Genomic DNA, 22461 nt, shown 5'->3' with positions numbered 1-22461 from the left:
GTATCATAAGGTATATCCTCCAAAAATGAAGAATGATAAAAAGTTTTGAAGTGTGGAAATTATTTCTGAAAAGGTGCATGTGTTGCCTAAAATATTCTTGTCAATGCGCAGTTGGTGTTCCTTCTAAGCTTGGTGCATTGACTATGAATGTTTTAGAATTTATTTAGTGTTAATATATGCTTCTAGTAAGTCGTTTCTTTTCTTAAAAGTGTTAAGTATCTTTCGAGGATGAAAATTGTTCCAAGTGGGGGAGCATGTAATACCCTAAAACGAATTAGGGAGAACTAGAACTTCCTAAATGTTTCATGAGTTGATTTTGTGTTAAATTATTAATAATAATTTTCTCAGGCAGTGTATGAAGTTTTTTAATATTTGGAGGTAAAACGTCCGAGAACGTCCATGACGTTCGGAAGGTGTGACTTAGAAAGTGCTAGTGTGTCTTCATGTGTTTTAGCGAATTTTACGTGTTCGTTTTGATTGAAATTGATGTTGGATATTCTGTAGACCTATATGACCATGTTTAAGGGTTCGACGTGCGAGTTTGACTGCACATAGAACCCATTAGGGGTCATAGAAGAGGATCAAGGACTTGGAAACCAAGTTGCCAAAAACGTTGCAACTGACGCCCATCAACCTACTGGCCGTAGTCTAGACAAAGCCCCTTCGTATAGGGCATAGTTTGATACTTAACCTTGGATAACAACCCTTAAATTTTCTATATGGAGACCCAAATGACGCCTAGTAAACGGGCTGTCGTTCAGTTGACGCCCTGTTGCTTGGCTCCGTCGATAGTGGTTCTACAAAAGCTGCTGGACGCACTACCTTAGCTTGGAATGTTTTGTAAATTCAACCCAAGCCTTTTATGACCCTAGGATGATTATTTTTTTGTTTTTAAAGTATATTAAATTGGGTTTAAGTCCTAGACATATACAAGAACCCTCATTTAAAATATTCAAATTCTCTCTCTAAAGAAACACTCTCCCCAAAATCCATAGAAGCTTGGAATCAAAGAAAGGGTTGGAGGGCTGGTGGTGGACGATTTATTCATAAGAACGTAGTTGGTTTCTTCTTATTGAGGTATGGTATTCATCCTTGAACTCTCTTCCATTCAAGGAGTCATTCTAAAAGATTTCATAATGGGCTTACAAGCTCTATCTTCTTCAATCTTTTACTCTAAGCATGGGTCTTCATGTAAAAATGTTTTAAAGATTCAAATTTGTTTTTTTGTGTTAGTTGGTGATTTTACCATGAAAACTCTAAACAGACTATTCTTATGCATATTTTCCACTTTTAGCTTAACAAAATGGGTTAAATGAACATGATTGTGTAGTGCTTGAGCTTTGGTTTCTTCATATTAATACTATGATTTAGCTACTGCTCTAAGGTATACTTTATGATGATTTGTTGGGTAAATTGTAAATAGGTGTTGGATGTTTGAATAAATGGTATGTTGGTGTCATTGTTTAACTCCTATTATGAAATGATCTTCAGTGGTATGGTCCACCTTTTATGTTGCTGTTTATTTGAAATATATGAATAAAATTTATTTGTGTATTGTGTATAAGGCCGTGAAGGAATATTATGTGAAATATTATGACAATGATGTTGTTCTTATTGATGTGCTTTTTGAAGCTTGTTATGTAAAGTATGCTATAGATTATGTCTGAATGAATTATATGTTTATGTGAAGCATGTTTAAGTGTGTAACATGATGAATGAAGGTTTAAGCATCTTTAGAATTAAATATTGATGAAATGGTTATTAGTGGAAACGTTTGCTCACATGTACACTCAAACACTCACACTTGAATGAATGAATGAAGTTAGCAAATGTGATTAAGGAGAGTTTTGAGGTGATCACTCTTCATAAGTTGAGATGAAGTATTTAGTAGCAACCTCACTATCTCCCAAGAACTATCTAAGATAGGCCAGAGGATGGATTCCCTTCGTGAGTTGAGATGTGGTGTCCACTAGTTATCCTTAACCTATAGTATATCATGTTGAGACTTCGTGGGAGAGTTATGCTTAGCACCGAGAAGATATGAAGAAGGGGTTGATACACATTGTGAGTTGATATGTTGTATTCCAATGTACCTCTTGAGATGAGTACTTCTCGTTAGTAAAAATTGAGTTACATAGTTGCAATATCCTTATCCCCTAACTATGCACCCGCATAGGTGTAGTTATTGGAAAAGCCATGTAAACGCTAAGAGAATTACACTAATCTAGGCAATAGGGATCCCTCATCCGTCCGATAAGGGCTAATATTGGGATTCCATGCCTATCTCTCATTGTCTATATTGGTTAAGTTATCCCCCACAAAACAACTAATGAACTAAGTCTCCTAAAAGTATGTACTACTTAGGGTAGGTGGTTGTATGAGACGCTATTTATTAATTGTCAAAGTAGACATTCCGAAAAATAAGTATTGGTTTTTTTTTATATGAAGTGTGTGAATTAGTTATGATGTGTTAAAAATGAAGTTAGTTGACTTGAGTTCTAATTTGGAAGAAGTATGCTAACATTAAGTTTTATATAAAAAAGTTTCGAATGATTAATGTAGTGTGCTTTACCCAAGGGAATCCTCAAGGAGCATTAAGTGGGAGTAGTAGTGTGGGATTCTACTCTTACATTGCACTTGGTTTTACTTACAAGTACCATTGGAGTAGGGCACCTATGTGAAGTCCTTAATGTATGAATGTTCTTCCAATGTATATTTTGAGTGTGGACTTGGTTCCCCACTACACCATTTTAGGTCTACGGCAACACTAATTCTTGACAATGTTTATAAAGTGTTGCCAAAGATTTTGACTTTTGTCTACACTAATATTAGCAACACTTCTAATGTGTACTCTTTAATGGGATAACCTACAGTTTATAAGTGTTGTTATAGTTTGATATGTAGTACTTATTGTATATCTATTTTATTGTTTGAAGGTTGATCCACGTTGATCTTACTTACGACTTGTACCACTTCCATGGATTAGTTGAATTGATTGAACTAAACATAGTGAAAGATCACTGGACAAATGATGCATGTGCTAATGAGATGATCATCTTATTTTGGTATATTGTGGTTAGTTTATTCTCCATGTCTTTTTATGTAAACATGAATATATAACTTCTTTGACGTCTTTAATTTAGACGACATAGACTAGATATAAGGCATTAAAACTAGCTTCTCTCACTTTTAAGACATGAAGTAACTCATCAAGTATGTAAAAGAACTAGAATTAAAATAAGTGATAAAGAAAACATTTAATATTATCCATTTCATTTATCAAATTATGTGAAAGTTTTTGCTCTTTCACGATAAATGTTGGATATGATATCGATTTCTTTTATACAGTCAATGGCATAGTGATGGTCACCATATCATTAGTTATATAGATAATAATTGAGGTTTGCATATTGGGAATTGATATTCCATAAACACTTTGAAGAATTATCATGCAAATATTACGCTAAGGACAAAATAGGAAAAATAATATTTCTTAATCTTATTTACCAGTTTAAATAAGAAACAATGACTTTTGAAACTTGTAGAATGTTATAATAAATCATTCTATTAGAAAACTGCATTGTTTCTATTTTAGTTTGACTAAAAAAACAACTTATATAAAATGAGACAGGAGAAGTAATCAATTTTGTTGTAAACTTGAAAAATGACAAATAGTTTAAATGTGAGAAAAAATTAAGTAATTTATAGTATGATTGGAGTTGAAGGGAGAGTGTATATGAAAGGTGGAGCGGTGAGAGCAAGGGGATAATAATATTGGGTATTAAGTTGAGAGTTGAGATAGGTCACCACTTTATCGGAGAAGAAAGATCCATGGAAGACTGTTCCCCTTGTCATGTGGGTTCTCTTTTGAGTAACAATAATGAGTTATGACCCATTCATTTCATAGCCATAGATATGGAATTACAAAAAGTTATAACTTAATACATGAGAACTAGCAGTATAACTAAAGTATATATAGTGACCACTTGACATTTTCTTAGCTTATCAATACTAAACAGTGTCTCATGTAATACATGATCATATGGTCCCTACCCCTCTCTGCATTTTTTTCTGCAAAAAAAATTTAAAAAAAATGTTTGACGACCAACGTGGAGTACCCTGCACCTGCTGACTGGTATTTCAATATTTTATCAGCTTATATAAATCAGCTAACAGACAATACAAGCTGACTGGAATGCCTTGGTCTATACAGTTTTAGATGTCTAAAAAAAGTGCAGGTCTAAATGCTTTGGTGTAGACTGTTTTACATGATTCAAGAAAATATCCAGTTTTTAACCCGTCACTACATTTATAGCTTAAGAAATTTGGTCATGTTTGTAATAAAATGTGTTTTAAAATTGATAAGCATGCAATATTTGAAAATCATGTCTCTCTTTTAATTTTTTCTAGTCACCTTTGTTGAGTTCTTGTCCTATGGATGTGGATATACTTGGTTTCAATTGATATTGTATTTAGTGGACTTAATCCTTGATAAAGTAGGACTAATAAGGAATCATTGCCCCACAAGCATGTTGGCTTTACTGGTGCTTCTTACCATGTTGTTTGTGAACACCAGGGGCACTACAAGGTGTAATAGAAAATCAAAGCTGAAGAAACAGATGATGAAATAGTTATTGAATTTCAGAATATCTTTGACCGATTGTTTACTTACATGATCTTGAGTTTTTCATAATATAGTTTTGGTATTGAATTAGATTCAAGTATTATATTTGTTTGGAATTACATTAAAAATACTTTTCTGGTTTGGTTTTTTGACGTGCTTACTCCGCTGCACGGGTAAAAACTTAAGAAGATATATCCAAATCCTTTAAGCTTTTAAAATATAGTTCATTAATTTGTGAGAGAATTATAAAGGCAAATAGAACATATAGGATGTCATAAAAGATAAACACGCTTAGAAATCTTTCATAAATTAAAGTTTAAACTTAAGCAAGAAAACCACTTATCAATCATTCTATCAACATCATGTACCAATGCATGAGTCCCATTCTTATTCTTGCTACTACACTAGCAATATAAATTGCAGCCATTCTTCCTATAATTCCGGTTTATCGCTTTCTGGTCCATCAACAATCACCAAATCCCTCTTCACATCATACACTTCCTTGGGAACATTTGTAACAAGTGACATAAGTTTGCACTTTCTTTATGAACTACTATGCACATCATGTTTTGAACTACTAGGCCTAGAGATTGCTGAAATGTAGAAGTCTTTCTTGTTTTGTCTAGCATATTTTAAAATCTTGTATGCATCTGTAGCAACAGTTTGATAATCGACTATGTGAATTCGAGTACTATCAACATTTTTAGTGGAGTTATAAAGCTTGATATTCATGGGGTGGTCCTCAAGAAAGACAACGCATCCATCCCTATTGATTGTTGAAATTTGAGAAAAGAACTATGTTTAAAGCCCTAAAACAAGAATATTTCGAGGGACTTTTATGATACAAGATCATAGAGAAATTTGATTTCTTTCTCCGTGAAGTGGTTGTGGCTATGTTCAACTACAGACAAGGCAAAGAAAATTGGAGAGGAATATTGGCACGGGATTTTTTTGCAGCCTGGTCCTCTATTTTTTGTTCATTGTCTATTAAATCTTTACCTTGTTGAAGATTTTGTTTATGCCTTTTTATAGCATTCCTTCTCTTCTTACTAAACCTTCATCCTGATTTATTATTGAACCTATGTTCCATTTGACCTGTATCAAAGACCTCCTGTTGCCCCGTATTTTTTGAACATGAAATAAGAGTAACATGGTTTTCAATATAGTGAAAAGGGATATCCATAACCTCCTCAAAACAAGAGTCGTTTCATTCCTCCCTGTAGATTTCTTTTCCTGCATATTAGTAGTGTCCTGGACTTTCCAGCCATATCAGCAACTTCCTTGACAACAAGATTATCTAGGGTATTAGGGAATAGAGTACCAGCATAAACTGAACCTTTAGAATATTTTGGCACTTACATGTATGCACTGGAGACGCAGCCTGGTAATGCACCTTGCCCTATGCTTCATGTCTTTGAAAATACTATATTCCTGTTGTTATATATTGATTTTTGTGGTCATTCTAAACTATTATATGAACTTTTTTTCCCGTTTTCATGTCTGGTTCGTTTGAACTATTTGTGTGTTCTTGTGAGTGTTTTCAGGCCTAATATGTTGTTAGTGCTCGACTTATTAGTAATTGGTGTCTCTATTTTATTCTTATTTATTGATTGTTTTGTTGATCCTGCATAGAAAGATCAATGAAATTATTAGAAGTAGCAAGTGCATATTAGTAGTCTTACATGTGTAATGAGTCTGTCTTATTCGGTGATCAAAACAAGTTCCGAGAATTATCGTACAACATTTAAGACTTGTTAGTGTAGAATTATTAGAATACATGTAATATTCAAGACTTGCTAGTGAAGAACTACTAGAAGTAGCAAGTGCAGAATTATTAAGTAGTTCTGTTGCTTTTTGAGTTACTACAATCCATTCAAGACTTACTATCTATGAAGTCTGAAAGAGTAAGTAGAGCATTAGAAAAAATCTTTATACATATTATATACTTCTTTCTATATGCAATTGAAGAATTCATATCTCAACAGTTATCTCATTTGTCCTATGACAAAGATCTAATCTCTGTTTAAACTTTTGAAGTTTAATTTTAGAGAGCCAACAAAAGAAGACTACACAAACGTTGTAGTCCTTGTAATTTGTAATTTTAACTTTGAAATTGTATTTAGAGTTGGATTGGTTGTCTTACAATAAATACTTTCCGATTATGCACTTCCACAATTATTTCACAAACTTATAATTTTATTTTGAATGTGCAAGAAAATTCTAGTAATTGAATTTGAATTTGGGCAGATGTAAACTCGATCAATTCTGGTGAAAGATGATGAATTTTGTAGTATTGTCATATACATTTGAATGACATTTTTTTTGGAATTATTTGATATTTGACTTCTTTAAGAAATCACTTTCTATGTTTTGGTTATACATGAAATATTTCTCAAAGTTTATTTAAATTAGCTTCGATTTAATGATTAGTTAATTTTGTGTTTTAGGTCAATTGTATGTATGTATGTTTTTGTGTATTTGTTCTACATGTAGGATTATAAATATTAAAGTTACACTTTCTATGTGTTGCTCTAGGTAGATATAAAGTTACACTTTGTAAGTGTTGCTCTAGGTAGATATAAAGTTACACTTTGTAAGTGTTTCTCTAGATCAGATATAACGTTACACTTTATAAGTATCGCTATAGATGAGATATAAAGTTCTACTTTATAAGTGTTTCTATAGATGAGATATAAAGTTACATTTTATAAGTGTTGCTATAGATTAGAAATAACATTACACTATAAGTGTTGCTATATATGAGTTATAAAGTTACACTTTATAAGTGTTGCTCTAGATGATCAATAAAAGACAACACTTTTTAAGTGTGACCAATAACTCTAAAAAGCAACATTTTCAAGTGGAGTCTAATAAAAAATAGGTGTTGCTAATGCACGTGTTCAAAGCGTGCCCTTATACCTATTTGGCTACGCTTTATAAGTGTAGCCAAAGATGGCATCATTCAAAAAGTGTTTCCCACTGTCAAAGGTTACGCTCCTTTTGGGCACCCGTAAAAATTGTTGCTGAAATTCCAAAAGTGTAGCCTTTTATCAAAGGCCACACTTTTTTCTAGTTTAGGCTACACTTATGTGGTGTTGCCGCAGGACAAAAATGGTGTAGTGCCCATGCGAGGTAAGCCTATGGTTGGTAGTATTAAGGATCACTTAGGTGTGTATTGAAGGGGGTGTATGGGTAGTTACTTCATTTCTTACCTTAGTGAGTCTTAGGATAACCTGTTTAGGGAAACCTCAAAGGAAATGAGTTCACTAATTTTTGTGTTAATGTGGTCACTGTAATGTCACTTTGTTCACTATAATGTACTTTGAGTTTACTGTAAAGTTACGTCTTGGTTCTAAAATTATAAAAGTTCTATTTTATGTCATAAATTATTATTGTTATACTATTTTAACTCTATAATCAAGAAGGTTTTAATTATTTTGCATGAAAACTTATTTTACTAAAACGTCATTTTTTGCATGATTTTGCATATGTCATACTTAGTACATTTTATTGTACTAACCCATACATTTCTATATTGTATAAGTATATACTGGAGTCAAGAAGAAATTTAGAAGGAAAGATTTGGAATCTATTTTCTAAAGACTAAGTATGTCCTTTTATATTCTAGGGCATTATTCAATCTCTTTAGTTTCTACTATCAGGACTTATTAAGTATTTTCATTTGATGTAAAGGGTCGTATCTCTAAGATATTTATGTTGTATCTTTAAGATGTCTTGTACAGACAAGATTACTATTTAGTATTTATGAAGTATATTTTATTATTATTATAATTGTCATGAAATTTTTTAATTATGCACTAATTTTAATTTCATATAAAAAGAATGATAGCAAAAGGCTAGTACAAGACCTTTGAAAGGTCAAGTACTCGTTGTTCAGACCTAAGGGTGCTCCTTTCATCTAGGGGTACTTTCGGGCCGTTAGAATGTTAGTGCTGAGTCCCTAGGTCTTCTCCAAGACTATACTTAAATATCCTTTAATTTTGAATGTCTCTTTAATGGTCTAATGAAGATAAGGACTTAAGTTAAAAGTAAGTTAATGAATAAGTACTTATATAAAGTAGCTTTAAGGATTGCCTAGTTAAGTTGTGGAGGGGGCATAACAATGGTCACTTCATGTCTTACCTAGAGAAATATTAAGGATAACTGTAGAGTGGAAAGTGGATTAACAAGATGATAGTAACCTTATTTTAGGTAGTCTAAAGGATCTTTTAGGTCTGTATGAAGGGATTATATGGGCGTTCTCTTCATAACTCACTTAAGTGATCCTTATAATCACCTTTGGTAGAAGGATCTCATGTCTACGTGTTTCAATATACTCATGAGGTTATATTGTGAAGTGTGAGTTTAATATGAAACTACAGTGAAGTCAATGTAAGGCTTATTGTAATGTTATTGTAAATGCACATAATTAGATATAAATTGAATATGACTTGTAATGTGATCTAAATGTGATATTTGGTGTTTAAATGGGAATCTGATATATATTATATGAAGTTTTAATAAAAAAGAGCATGTTTTTTTTATAATAATCCACTTCTAATGAGTTTATGCATTATGAAATACTTAGTACATGCTTTGTACTAATTCAATACTTTTTTTCCTTCTACAATGGTGTGTCTAGAATGTGAAAGCTTTCATTGAACCAAGCTTGGAATTTAGTAACCTTTCAAGCCATGTTGGGGTATTTCCTCACTCTCTTCGAGGACATCAACATCTTTAGAATTCTTTTAATCAAAGTATTGTAAAAGATATTAGATTGCTATATTTTTATTATATGGGTTGTGTCCCAAATATTTGTGTGAAAAGTTTTAATTCCGCACTACTTCCATTCATGTATGCAATGAATGTTTCTAAGGGCTTGTACAAGACCTCTAAGAGATCAAGTACACCGAGTCGCACTTCAGGAGTGCCATATATTCTAGGTGTGCTTGAGGGGTGTGACAATTTTGGCATCAGAGCAAATGTTATGAAAGTAGTTTTAGAAGTCAAAATGTCTCAAAAATCCACATTTAGTAGAGTCTTGTTCATCGGTGTGAGCCGCGACACATCCATGAGAGAGAGTCTATAGGATGATAGATTTTCCTTTGTTTCTCTATTCTTGTGTCCTTTTGTAGAGTAAAATCTATGAGTGTCCTTCTTAATGTTTTTTCTTGTGTTTTTAGGAAGATGACTACTAGAAGGTAGTCGTTAGAAGCTTTGATGTGGGAAGGGTGAATGAGGAAATTTCTCCGAATATGAGCAATTTGAGCAAGTTCTTCAAGGTGTTCAAGGTGCTAGAGATGCACAAGTTCCTATTGTGGAAAAAGTTAATGATGTTCCGGTGGTTCCTCGGGACATTACTAACTGGGAGATTAGCTAGGTTTTACTTGCTTTAGCCCGAGCCATGACTACTCATATGAATAGGGATGTTGAACCTAGAGTAAATGCTATGGATATCACTATGACATATAGATTGAGAGACTTTGTGAGGATGAATCCTTCTATCTTTCTAGGCTCTAAGGTGGGACAGGATCTATAAGAGTTTCTTGATGGTTTGTACAAGTTGTTGAGTGCAATGGGGGAGACTTCTAAGGATAAAATGGAGTTTGATGTTGCTCAAGTGTGGTATACTCAATGGAAAGATAATAGGCCGGTTTAGTCGGGTACCATTGAGTTGAAAAAGTTAAAGGAGGCTTTCTTAGAGATGTATTTTCACCGTGATATGAGGGAGGTGAAGGTATAAGAGTTCATTAATCTCAAGCAAGGAAATATGAGTGTTGAGGAGTATTCATTGAAATTCACTATGTTTTCTAGGTACGCTCCATCTTTGATGTCTAATGCAATGAATGAGATGAGTAGGTTTGTGACCGGTGTTGCAACCTTGGGCAAGAAGAGTGTTGTACGACCATGCTCCACAAGGACATGAACTTGTGTAGGCTTATGGTGTATGGTCAATCCATTGAACAGGGGTGGATCTAGTGAGCTAAATCAACCTAGGTTCAATAAGAGAGCTCCAATGCAAGATTGACCTAGTGCTCCGAAGGTTAAACTTGAGAAGGAAAGTGGTTCTCAAAATGGTAAACCTACTTTTCAAACTTGTGGGAAGAAGCACTATGTGAAATCTCAAGTTGGTATAAAGAATTGTTTTTGTTTTGGTATGGAAGAACACAAGGTGAAAGATTGTTCTTCTATTGCAACTATAAAGGTAAGAAGGTTCCTCAAAGTTTTCCGGTTATAATGTTCCAAGGAAGAATCGCTTCTATGCACTTTGGTCCAAAGGAACAATGCCGGATAGAGATGATGTGGTAAGTTGCAGTTTCAACCTTTATAATTTTATGGATTCTTTCTAAGTGGGGGAGTATGGTGAGTATCAGAGTAGTGATATATGGTCTCTTCTCTTCTATTCAATTTAAGCTTAAGAGTTAGAATGTCATAGTAGCATGTTGCATTGTGTTTAGGATTCTTGTTGAAATTAAATTTCATTGATTCCTTGCATTGTGCACCTCATGAAGTTATCATCATGTTTTAAATTAAGTTTATATTTTTATATCTCTTATATTGTCAGGTTTTCATCATTCAATGCTTAATAGTTGAATTTTTGGAAAAAATTGAGCATAGTACACTGTGTTGTTTAGCAGTTCACTGTAAGGAATTTCATATTTTTACTATACTGGTTTTTGTTGAAAATGGTTATAGTGTGTATATAATGGATGTATATAAGCATGATAATGAATATAGGAGAAGTTCTTGCCATTTTAAATCTAGAATGTGAGTCTTATTGTTTAATGAGTTTTAGATTCGTTTCTATCCTCTTGTTGTGTTATAAGTCACCAAAAGTATGTACAATTGATGTCCCTACTAGTGTGTATGTTGTGGTATGGTTATGTTTTGCTTGTCGACAAATTCTTATATCTTGAATGTTTTTAAAATGAAGCAAGTATCGCTCGAGGATTAATGTTGTCCAAGTGGGTGAGATTGTACAACCTCTAAAATGACTTAGGTGAAACTATATTGTAAAAATTGTTGTCTTGATATTTTGAAGTCCTAAAATGGTCTATAATGATATCAATAGAAAGTTTCTAAGGTTTGGATCAAACATCCACGACGTTCGAAAGTTATGCCTTAAAACACGCTAGGGTCTCTTGGCATGTGTTATGTGTTGTTTGGAGTTGAAATTGATTTGAGAGTTTCCTAAATACGAGAATATTTGAGGTGTTAATGTCCAGGTAAATTCCCCGAGGAACGACCAAAGGGTCGTCTAGAAGGACCCAAACCTTGGGCTAGCAAGCTGCCAAAGGCAGCCGACTTTGTTCAAGAATAACATGGGTCCGCGTCGCGTATTAGGGTGTCCTTGGTCCAAGAGTTTTTTCCACGTCATGGACACAATGCGGACTATACTATTTTGTAAATTAATTAAAAAAATCATGTGGGAGCAGCTCCGCATCACAGACTTGATTCTCGATGATAATTGCGGATATTTAGTTGAGTTTGACCTTGTTAAAGGGTCCTATAATTATAGGGGTATTTTGGGTATTTAAGAGGATACTTTTTGGAGATTATTAGACCTTTTAAAACCCCGATTAACACTTCAAATCAAAACCCTCAAGTCCAAAACAAAACCTTTCCATTGTTTCTCTCCAAAAAAACCTCCGTGAATGAAGCTTTCAAGCTCCAAGGAAGAAGACAAATTTTAAAGTTTTGATCCATCAATTTTATGTGCTTTTCATCACATTAAAGTATGGCTTTCCTCCTTGAATCTCTTTTCTTCAAGGATCCAATCTTCAAAGTGATTTTCAAATACTTCTCAAAATATGAATTCTCCTATTTTTTAATATAGCCATGGTTTCTTGCATAAAACATTTTGAATCAATGTATTATGATTAAATTAATTAATATTTGATTATTTTAACCTTAAAACTCTATGAACCCATGCAACTCATGAAACCCTAGTTTTGACTAATTTATAGGTGCTTTGATTAGGTCTTAGTGCTATTCAATCCTTGTGTAGTTTGATTAGGGCTATTGAATTATTAAAGAATCATAGTAGAATTGTGAGTAGGATTACATAATTTGATGAATTAATATTATATCACCTTTAATTAATTATATATTGTGATTATTCAATTGAATTGGTGTCTAGGGCTATTGGTAAGAGCCTTGGTATATTTAGTTGGTTGAATTGGTTATGGATTGGAGTTGTGAGGTTGTATTAATGGTAAGTTGATCTAACTTTCTCTATATTGTGCAGTATATGACTTAGATGAAAACGACGTGCTTATGTGTTATACTTGTGAATTATGTGGCCTTGTCTGCATTACTTTATGAATTATGAATCAACGTGGCTCGTCAGCATTACTTTATAAATCATGTTATTATTATTTTGTACTTTCCTATGTGATCATTTTGTTGCTTTTGATGAAATGTGTATAAATGTGGACTCAAAGCATGAATTCTCTTAGTTGATCATATCAATCTTTAGTAGGCTATAGTTGAGTCATTATGTATAATACCTTATGTTGAAGTATGACACTTTTTGATGAATTATATGAGTCTTGTGATGATATAGATTGGGGATGCTATAGTAGATAATAGAGTGACCTATAGATGACACTGGTTGGTCCTATATGCTTGTAGAATGGTATGTTATATGTGATATTATGAAGTATGTGTGTGCATTGTATTAGTAGACTTTTGTGCCTTACTTGATACATGTACAATGTGAATATCAATTCTTGACTTGGTATGTTAAAGCTCTTAGTCTTGTCTGTGATTGACATGTGACCTTGAACATAGATAAGAAGGTCTTTAATGTGGTACTTTCATCCTAGATGTAAGGTTATGACATTCTTGAAGTTCAAAGTTGTAATGGTATACTTCATGTGTGAATGGTTTACTTAGGGGTTATTGGTTAGAACAAAATGAAATAATCCTTAGGAAAGTCATTGAGCTAACCTCTTAGACATTTTAGGTAGTCTTAGTGGACCCTCTTTTTTAAAGTGTAATGTGATTGGGTTGTGAACTAGATATGAAACCTCTTCATACGCCCATTTGATGAAGTACTCGAGGAGAACAAAGGCTAGCATTAAATGAGTATGCTTGGGAAGTTTCTGTAACAAATATGATATTGAAGAACAAATAAACCCTCAATATTTCTTAACCATGTCTCTGTATGGGATGTGTCCTAGTTATAACATTTGTAAGAACAACAAACCTCCATTGGAGTAGATTCATAACTCCGAATTCCGTGCATACCTTGTATTGTCTTTGTCGTTTATTTCCTATTCTCATCATATGGGATACCTACTTGTGTTGGAGAAGTTCAATGAAGCTTAGGTACTGGTATGGGATGCAATCTATACACTGCACGATTAGGATTTGAAGATGTTAGTGCATGAATCCCTAATTTTATCCAAGACCATTACATGAATATCCTTAAATGTTGAATATATATAAAATGGATTAATGAAGATGATGACTTAAGTTAAAAGTAATTTAATGAGTAAGTACTAATCTAGATTAGCTTTAAGTATTGCCTATTGAAGGTGTGGAGCAGGCATAAGAATGGTCTTTTCACATCTTACCTAGAGAAGTCTTAAGGATAACTCTAGATTGGAAAGTAGATCAATGAGACGAGAATAGACTTTTTATAGGTAGTCTAAATGATCTTATAGGTGTGTGTGAAGGTATGTATGGGTGGTCGCTTCATAATTAATTCAAGTTAACCTTAGAATAACCTTGGGTAAGAGGATCTCAAGTCTATGTGCTTCAATACATTCATGAGGCTATATTGTGAAGTGCAAGTTTCATATGAAATTACAGTGAGCTCACTGTATGGCTTACTATAATTTTATTGTAAATGCATTTAATTTGATATAAATTGAATATCAGTTGGCATGTATTCCAAATTTGATTTTTGGTGTTTGAATGTGAATCTTATACTTATTATATGAAATTTTGATCTAAAAGAGCACGTTTCTTGTAAATGTACCGTTCTAATGATTTTATGCACTATGTCATACTTAGTCCATGCATTGGACTGATTTCATACTTTTGTCTATCTCCAAAGGTGTGGCTAGAGAGTGAGAGGTGTCATTGAAGCAAGCTTTGAATCTAGTAATCATTTAAGAAAAGTTGGGGTATGTCCTCACTCTATTCGATGATATCAACATCTTTAGACTTATTATCAAAGTATTATAATACATACTAGATTGATATATTTTGAATGTATGGGCCGTGTCCCGAGTATACCTTGAGTCTAATATGGTATATAATGAGACTTACTGTTTTCAATTGTTTTATATAAAAAATGTTTTAAGATATTATCCGTGTTTAAATTTTAATTCCGCACTACTTTTTATAAATGTATGCAATGAATAGTGTTTAGGGTCTTGTACAAGACCGACGAGACATCAGTACGCCGGGTCGCACCCCGAGAGTGTCATATCTTCTAGGGTGTGCTTTCTGAGTGCAACAACAGGTCTAGGGTGATTCGCGAACGCCAAGCCTGAAGAACTCTAAAGGATGTACACATGCGACGGTTGAAATAATCGTACCACGTCCAATGGTGGCTGAGCGATATGCACTGGCCATGCCCGTTGCAATACTCTACGTCTAATGTTGCTTGTCTGATGACAGATTTCATTGGCAGATGTCACTTGCTTGAAGCACATAGGCCTTCGTTGATGCTTCATGTCGTTGGCCAATGTTGATGTCACCTTGTCGATGCGCACACCCCATGTTTGATGTGTGCAAGTCTTCGTTGATAATAACTATTGTTGGCCAACATTGCTTGATTGAAGTTCACATCCCTTGGCTGATGCTACCTGACGTTGGTCATTGCAAATTTTGTCCAACCGATGAATAAATGCCATAAGATCTGTGTGCAAGTCTTTGTTGAGGTGTCTGCCACTGGCTGACATCTACAAACCAATGTGTGCAGGCTATGGAAGATGCTGACAAGACACGTTCGCTAATGGCAGACCAATGAGTGCATGCTACGAACGATTCTGGGAAGCCACATCTTACATTGTATTACTATTGTTGTCAAACCGTGGATGATAGGTAAAGTCCAAATCTGATGTCGCCTGACCGTTGTGTGCATGAAAAAGGTGGTATGTTAGATGTCATCTAACAATTTTGTGTAGGAAAAAGACGATGAGGAAAGTCCATATTTTATGCCATCTATCCATTTTTGCGGACCATAGGTGATGGAGGTAGGCCACACCTCACATCGACTGACCTACGTGCAGGACAAAGAAGAAGAGGGGAGGCAACACTTGATATCGCTGACCTCTTTTTGCAGGCCAAGTTCTGTGTGGGCAGTCCACACTCGACGACGGCTAAACATTGTAAAATCCACGATAGATATCGGATGAGCAATGTGAAAGCTGATGTCGAGGTGGGCAGACAATAGAGTTTCCCTTCTTCATCATTCTCATGTCGTCCATAGAACATAAATCTATAAGATCTCTCTCTAATGTTTTCTTGTCTTGTGGTCTTTTAGATGTGATTGCTTTGATAAGATTGTATGTTAATGCTTGAGGGAGAAAATGTGAATTTTGATGTTCATTTTTGTTTTTTTTTGGTTTGATGAATATATGTGAGGTTAATTTTGGCATGCTCTGATGATGTGATGCTACTTATGACTATATATTTGATTTATGACAAATGATATATTATGTGAAGATTTATGTTATAATAAGTTTATAGTTTATTAAAGAAGTTGTTATAGTTGAATTTATCTTCCTGTTAGGATTATAGTTGCTTTATGATTTTGCCTGATGATAGTCTTATAATATTTTTTAGACTTGAAATACTTTGAAGAATCTGTTAAATGGTAAAGATTCAAGTTACCTTTGTATAGGTGAAATGGTTCTATGTTGGCTTTTATATATGAGTGGTTCTTCATAGTTGCCTTGTATGGATTGGAGTCCTTTTTATAGGCTTTATCCTAGAAGCGAATGTAGTGAGCTCACCTTTTAGGGTGATGTTGTGGGTTTGATTAACCTAGATGTTACCTTACTCTAATAATGAAAGAAAATAAATAGACATTATGTCTATGTCTCCTCTATTGTTTCCCTTAATGTTGTGTGCACCTTGATGTTCATGCAATAGTTGAGACCCTATGTAGTTGGGTAGTATGACCTATCGTGAATGTTATGGATTTTTTTTGGGTGTAAGGAAAAGAGGAATGATGATGGTAGAGTTAAGTTTCTCTTAAATGTGTTTACCCTAAGTAGGGGATGATGATGTGAGCAGTAAGGTTGCAAATATTCTATCTTGTCCTTCTATACTTAGTTGAACTTGAAACTAAAGAGTTCCTAGAAGCTTCTTCATGATAACAATCTTGCATAAAAGTGTCAGTTGCATGTTTTACATATATTATGCATGTCTTAAATTACAATATGTTAAGCATGTTTTGAAAATTCTAAATTGCATAAAAAATGTTTTTTGATCAAATTCATGTTTTCTTAAGTTAATTGTGCATATTGATATGTTAGTTGTGCATTTAATTTCATGAGATAACGTAAGAAACATATTCATGTCACTCTTAATGTGTTGTGTTCCAAAAATGGTGAGTCTCTTGAAATTGAAGGCACATCTAGATAGTGTCCTTGTGTGTGCTTATAAATTATAACATTTTTCCTAAATGATGCATGAAGAAAGCTAGTGTTATGCTAGGAATTGAAACTATGTGAAATGACAGCCTATTGTTGTAATGTATGTGGTGTGATTTACCACTTGACTTAACTAGGAAGAAAGTATTAGTATGCTGTGGTTGAAAGTCTAGAACTTAAAATTTCAAATGAATTTACCTTTGTGCCTTGCTTGTCTGTGAACTCATGAGACGTGTAAGTGTGTTAAGGAGAAGGATATTCCTCACTAAACATAACTAAGCATGGTATGGCTGAGTATGGCCGTCATGGCATAAGGCCTAACTAGTAAGAATCCATTGTTCATCCACCTTACTAAAGTCTATATGCATTAAAGTATGAGTGCCTTATTGCTTCTTGCGTGATGTTAAATCTACATAAGTATGACTTGAATGTGGTTGCATAATGAGCTCATAGTTAAATAAAATAATAGGACCATATTATGATTAGGTAAATAATTTTCCTCTTATGACCATGACAAGAGCCTATGTGTTTGATGCATTAAAAAAGGTGAGTGAATAAAGATTTTGCTTGCTTATGTTGCATGGAGTACTAAATGTTTTGAAGTTGGTGTTCCTTGTATGTTTTGTTCATTGACTTCTATATGATAATTGTTTGATTGTTATGATCTTCTCTATGGGTCATTGATGTCCTTGTTGTGTTTAAAGTGTTCCAAGTGTCATTCGAGGACGAATGTTCCTAAGTGGGAGATAATGTAAGACCCCTAAAATAAGTTAACGTGTCTATATTCTCACATGAGTCTAGATAGGATCAAAATATTCTAAATAAGCGTTTTACAATATGCATTATTGATTTGAAGTCATTTATAAGTCAAACGTCAAAGAACGTCTAAGACATTCGAAAGTTAGCCCTTGGAAATACTTGAGTATCCCTAACATGTTTTGATGTGTTGCGAGCATTATTAGATGATAAAAATAATATAGAAGGTCATTGACATGTTAATGTGGGTATTTACGTTTAAAACATCGGGGACTCACTCCACAAGGGCACCACAAAAGTTCCTCAAGGAGGAACCCAGACACCGCCTTAGCAGTGTCAAACGACGGCAAGGCATGATGCCCCGCCAAAGCACCTACGCCCCATCGATGGGAAGGCGTCGTCCCACACATATATTGGGACATGATGCCCGCAAATGACAAGCCTCATACCCAGATGACGGTTGGAAGTACAGCCCATTGATGGGTCTACTGACCGTCGATTGAGGGCATCGATCCAGCCTACAACAAGCTGCCAGGCGCACTGTTTTATTAAGGGTGAATTGGAAATTTATCCCACATTCAAACCTGACCCTAGGTAGTTAATTTATCTATTCTTGGTACACTAAGTTAGTCAAAAATATTAAAACCCTAAACACAATTTACATTCCAAAATTTGACATTTCTCTCCAAAGAAACCTCTCTAGAAACCTCCATTCGAGATGCGGCTGAAGAACATCTTGGAGCTTTAATATCATAGATTCTTCATAAATGTTTCGTGGTTCTCTCCTACAATGAGGTATGGTGATCCTTCACCTTTATATAATCTTCCACTAAAGAGTGCAGCTAAAGGACATCTTGGAGCTTTGATATCATAGATTCTTCATAAATATTTTGTGGTTCTCTCCTACAATGAGGTATGGTGATCCTTAACCTTTATATAATCTTCCACTAAAGAGCGCTTTCCTATGTTTTCAATGAAAGTTCATGGTTAGGTTGCTTATCTTTCAATCTAGCCATAGGTTCTTTCTCAAAACATTTTCCAAAGGATGTTTAGGATGAATTGATGATTGTATACTGATTTTCATGTAAAATTTAATCCAATTTCATGATGAACCTATGTTCCCTCCAATTCTGAAATTAGCCTATGTTATGGGCATTGTGATCTTTATTATGTGTTAATTAAATTATGATTCTAGTATGTTTAATTTGCTATTGCTACTGTTTACTCGAATTGATAAAGAGTTGTTGATGAGTGATACATGTTGATCAAGGTTTGAAGATTTTGTATGATTTACCTATATTCTTCTATCTTCTATATATTGATAATGCAATGTACAAAAAGTGATCTTAATTTTTTGAGATGAAGCATGATTTTGTTTATGTTATGTTATCTTTAGCTACTGCCCTACAATTGTATTATTGATATATATTGTGTATTGATCAAATTATGGGAGATCGGGTAAGATTGTTGCATTCTTCTACTTTTTCTATCGAATTTCAAGATGATTAGCCTTGTATGGCATTGTGTGGTATGGTCTACTTATGGTGGCAGTGTTTACTTCTTATCAATGTATATGTTAGGTTATCATGTCCTTGAAAGAAATTGTATTTTCATTAATTGGTGGTGATAATCATCCAATGTAAAGCATCTGCAAAGTATTTCATTCTAGATATAATCTAGGTTGTGTTGATAATCGTATAAGCATCCGAGTGACAATGTTAGGGTGAGGTATAGGTGATTCCTTTTATGATGTGATATTGGTATACAACCCTTACCTATGTACCCCCATATGAATGTGTTATTAGCTAAGGTTAGTAGTCATGAATGTAATCTGAACTCATTCTTGTCTCCTATGCTACTATCTGTTGTGTGGTCTATGTTTTAATGTTCATTGTGGTCTTAAGAGGGAGGCATCCTTATTGTGTTGTTTTTACCCATTATGTGATCATGTTTACCAATGTACACACACATACATATCATTCATGCTTACAAGTAGTGTAGGTTCATGGTGTCTAATGAAATGGTATTCTCATATGCACTAGCATCTACTATAATGCATGTAATGTATATATACTAGTGTCCATTAACTAGGATGAATAAATGTGTGTACTAGTGTGGAAAAGGGTATGGGAATGTGTGCCTTGATAGGATAGTTCATAGGTTTGTGATCTATGTACATGATTATGAATGCATGATTGAGGTATGAATAGGTTTTATATTATATGATGAAGTATAAATACACATAGTGTCCAGATGTGTTTGTATGAAAGGATTGCTCTTATAGTTACACCTATACTCTTATGTTTGAATGAAAAACAAGTATGAAAATGTGTAGCCTAAGGGTGTTTATGTGAAAGGTTTGTTCACATACATGTATACACACACATGAAGTATGTTTATGATGCTTTTTTGATGATCTAGTCAATAGAGGGGCTCTTGAAATATGTTCTCAAGGGTATCCTGAACTAGATGGTGCTTTACTATGCAATACCATGTGAAAGGTTTTCTCCCATGATATAGGCTAATGAACTTATCATCTATGACCTATGAACTAAGCATATGAGTATTCAATCTCCTAACTTCTAATATTATAATGTAATGATAATAATGGCTTTTATATATAGGAAACTTAGCTTAGCACTAAGTGAATATAGATGAAGGATGCCCCTTCACAATGTGGGAAATCTTGTTCACCATATTCTTTACAAGGTGGATAACTACAAAGTCCTATTTTGCATGAAGAGGGTTTCCATATATGCCCCCAAGATTCATATAATATGTTTTTCCCATAGAATCTAGCAAGTGATATCACCTAATATGCTAGCATGATGTTAATGATCTTTTTTGGAAAAGTAGAGCATCTTCCTTTGGTGTAAGGCTCTTGACCACCAAATTCCATATTTAGCACCAACGGTCTTAGTTTAGGTTAAGGCTATATTTTTGGTAAAGTAAAATGGACAATGAAAGTAATGTAAGGACCCTATCTAGAATAACCTAAGAGAAGTTTCTTAGTGTATGTGGGGGTTAGGGACGTCCTAAGCATTGTACAAGTAGGTCTTGAAGGGAGTTCTAGGAAGGTGTTATAATGTATATCATTATGTTTATGTCCTTAAGAATGACTTTGTAGTTCTATATTCTTTTTATGATGAAATGCATGGTATGAGTCCTAAGGAGTCTATATGATCTGTACTTACCTTATATGCATAAGGTAGCTCTTATTGACTATATGATGAAGTCTTACATCACATGTATGAAGTGTGTATATTTGTCTTGTTTATGTATGAAGTAAATGGTATGTTTGTGGTCTCTATATGAGTTTCCTAAGTATGAGTGAGTTTATGGAACTTCACATGTACATTGCACTAGTAGGCTTAGATTGGGATTATGAGTAAGGTCTTACAATGTCCTATGAAGGAAAGTCCAAGTATGTATTGTTGACTAATGTCTCTTATGATGTTATTGGTAGTTTTGACTTGTATATTGTCTTGGAATAATTATTTTATAAAGTTGATGCATTAGGTTGAGTTATATGTGAAACTTATATTGCCATGATATGCTAAGCCTCTGTGTATATGTGTATATGTTTGGGAATCATGAAGATTGTATGCATGTTCATCTAGTGTCCCTAAGGTGATGTTTTAGTGTAGATAGTGTAATGGGACATTATCTATACATTGCACCAACTATCATTAGAGGGTTACTTGGTTTGTTAAGGAATTATGAATAAAGAGAGTTTACTAAAAAAGGGATATAAGCTTATTGTGAATAAAATAAGGTTACTGTAATGTGTTTCCAGTTGTTCCTTAAATGCAATATATGGTTTTACGGAATGTTGTTACGATTTTATATGCCTAAATGAAGTACATGAATTGTATAATTCTTATGGTGTCAAAATTTAATGAAGTTTTCACAAAAAGGAATGATGCATTATTTTTAAGAAAATGTTCCTTTTAAATGCATGTTTTGCACGTTTGTCATACTTAGTGCATTCTTGTACTAACACCATTCTTCTTTACCTTTTTAATTAAAAGTGTAGGTTATGTATGCCTAAAGGATATTTCTATCATGAAGGGCTTGATATGCGTTTCTCAATCTCCAAGAAAGGAAACCTTAAGATTCAAGGATGTCCTGTGTCAAGTTTATGTTGATTTTTTGTAATAGTTTAATTAATAGTTTTATGTTATAGAGGTCATGTCCCTAATGGACTCTAATGATGTTGAGTATAAGATGACAAAGAGACTTCAATTCTAAATATGTACTTATGTTATTTTATACATAATTTAAGTGATGTTTCTATCATATGATGTGCTATGAAAGTTTAAATTTTTTTAATAAATTTACATATGATAATGCAATGAATGATAAATATGTGCTTGTATAAGACCGCTGAGAGGTCAAGTACGTCATGTTACTTCTAGGAGGTTCTTCCTGGTCGTGACAACGTTGTCTGAAATTGGACGATGT

General features: G+C 33.8%; 1 pseudogene; it reads right to left on the bottom strand.

The window, feature by feature from the left end:
• Positions 1–5114: 5114 nt before the first annotated feature.
• LOC138348875 (uncharacterized) overlaps positions 5115–22461 on the bottom strand; it is a 31417-nt pseudogene continuing 14070 nt past the window's right edge.

This window comes from Solanum lycopersicum, chromosome 5, assembly GCF_036512215.1.
Source record: "Solanum lycopersicum chromosome 5, SLM_r2.1".
Taxonomy (NCBI): Eukaryota; Viridiplantae; Streptophyta; class Magnoliopsida; order Solanales; family Solanaceae; genus Solanum; species Solanum lycopersicum.
The sequence above is the reverse complement of the archived record's forward strand: the minus strand, read 5'-3'. Positions and strand labels throughout refer to the sequence as shown.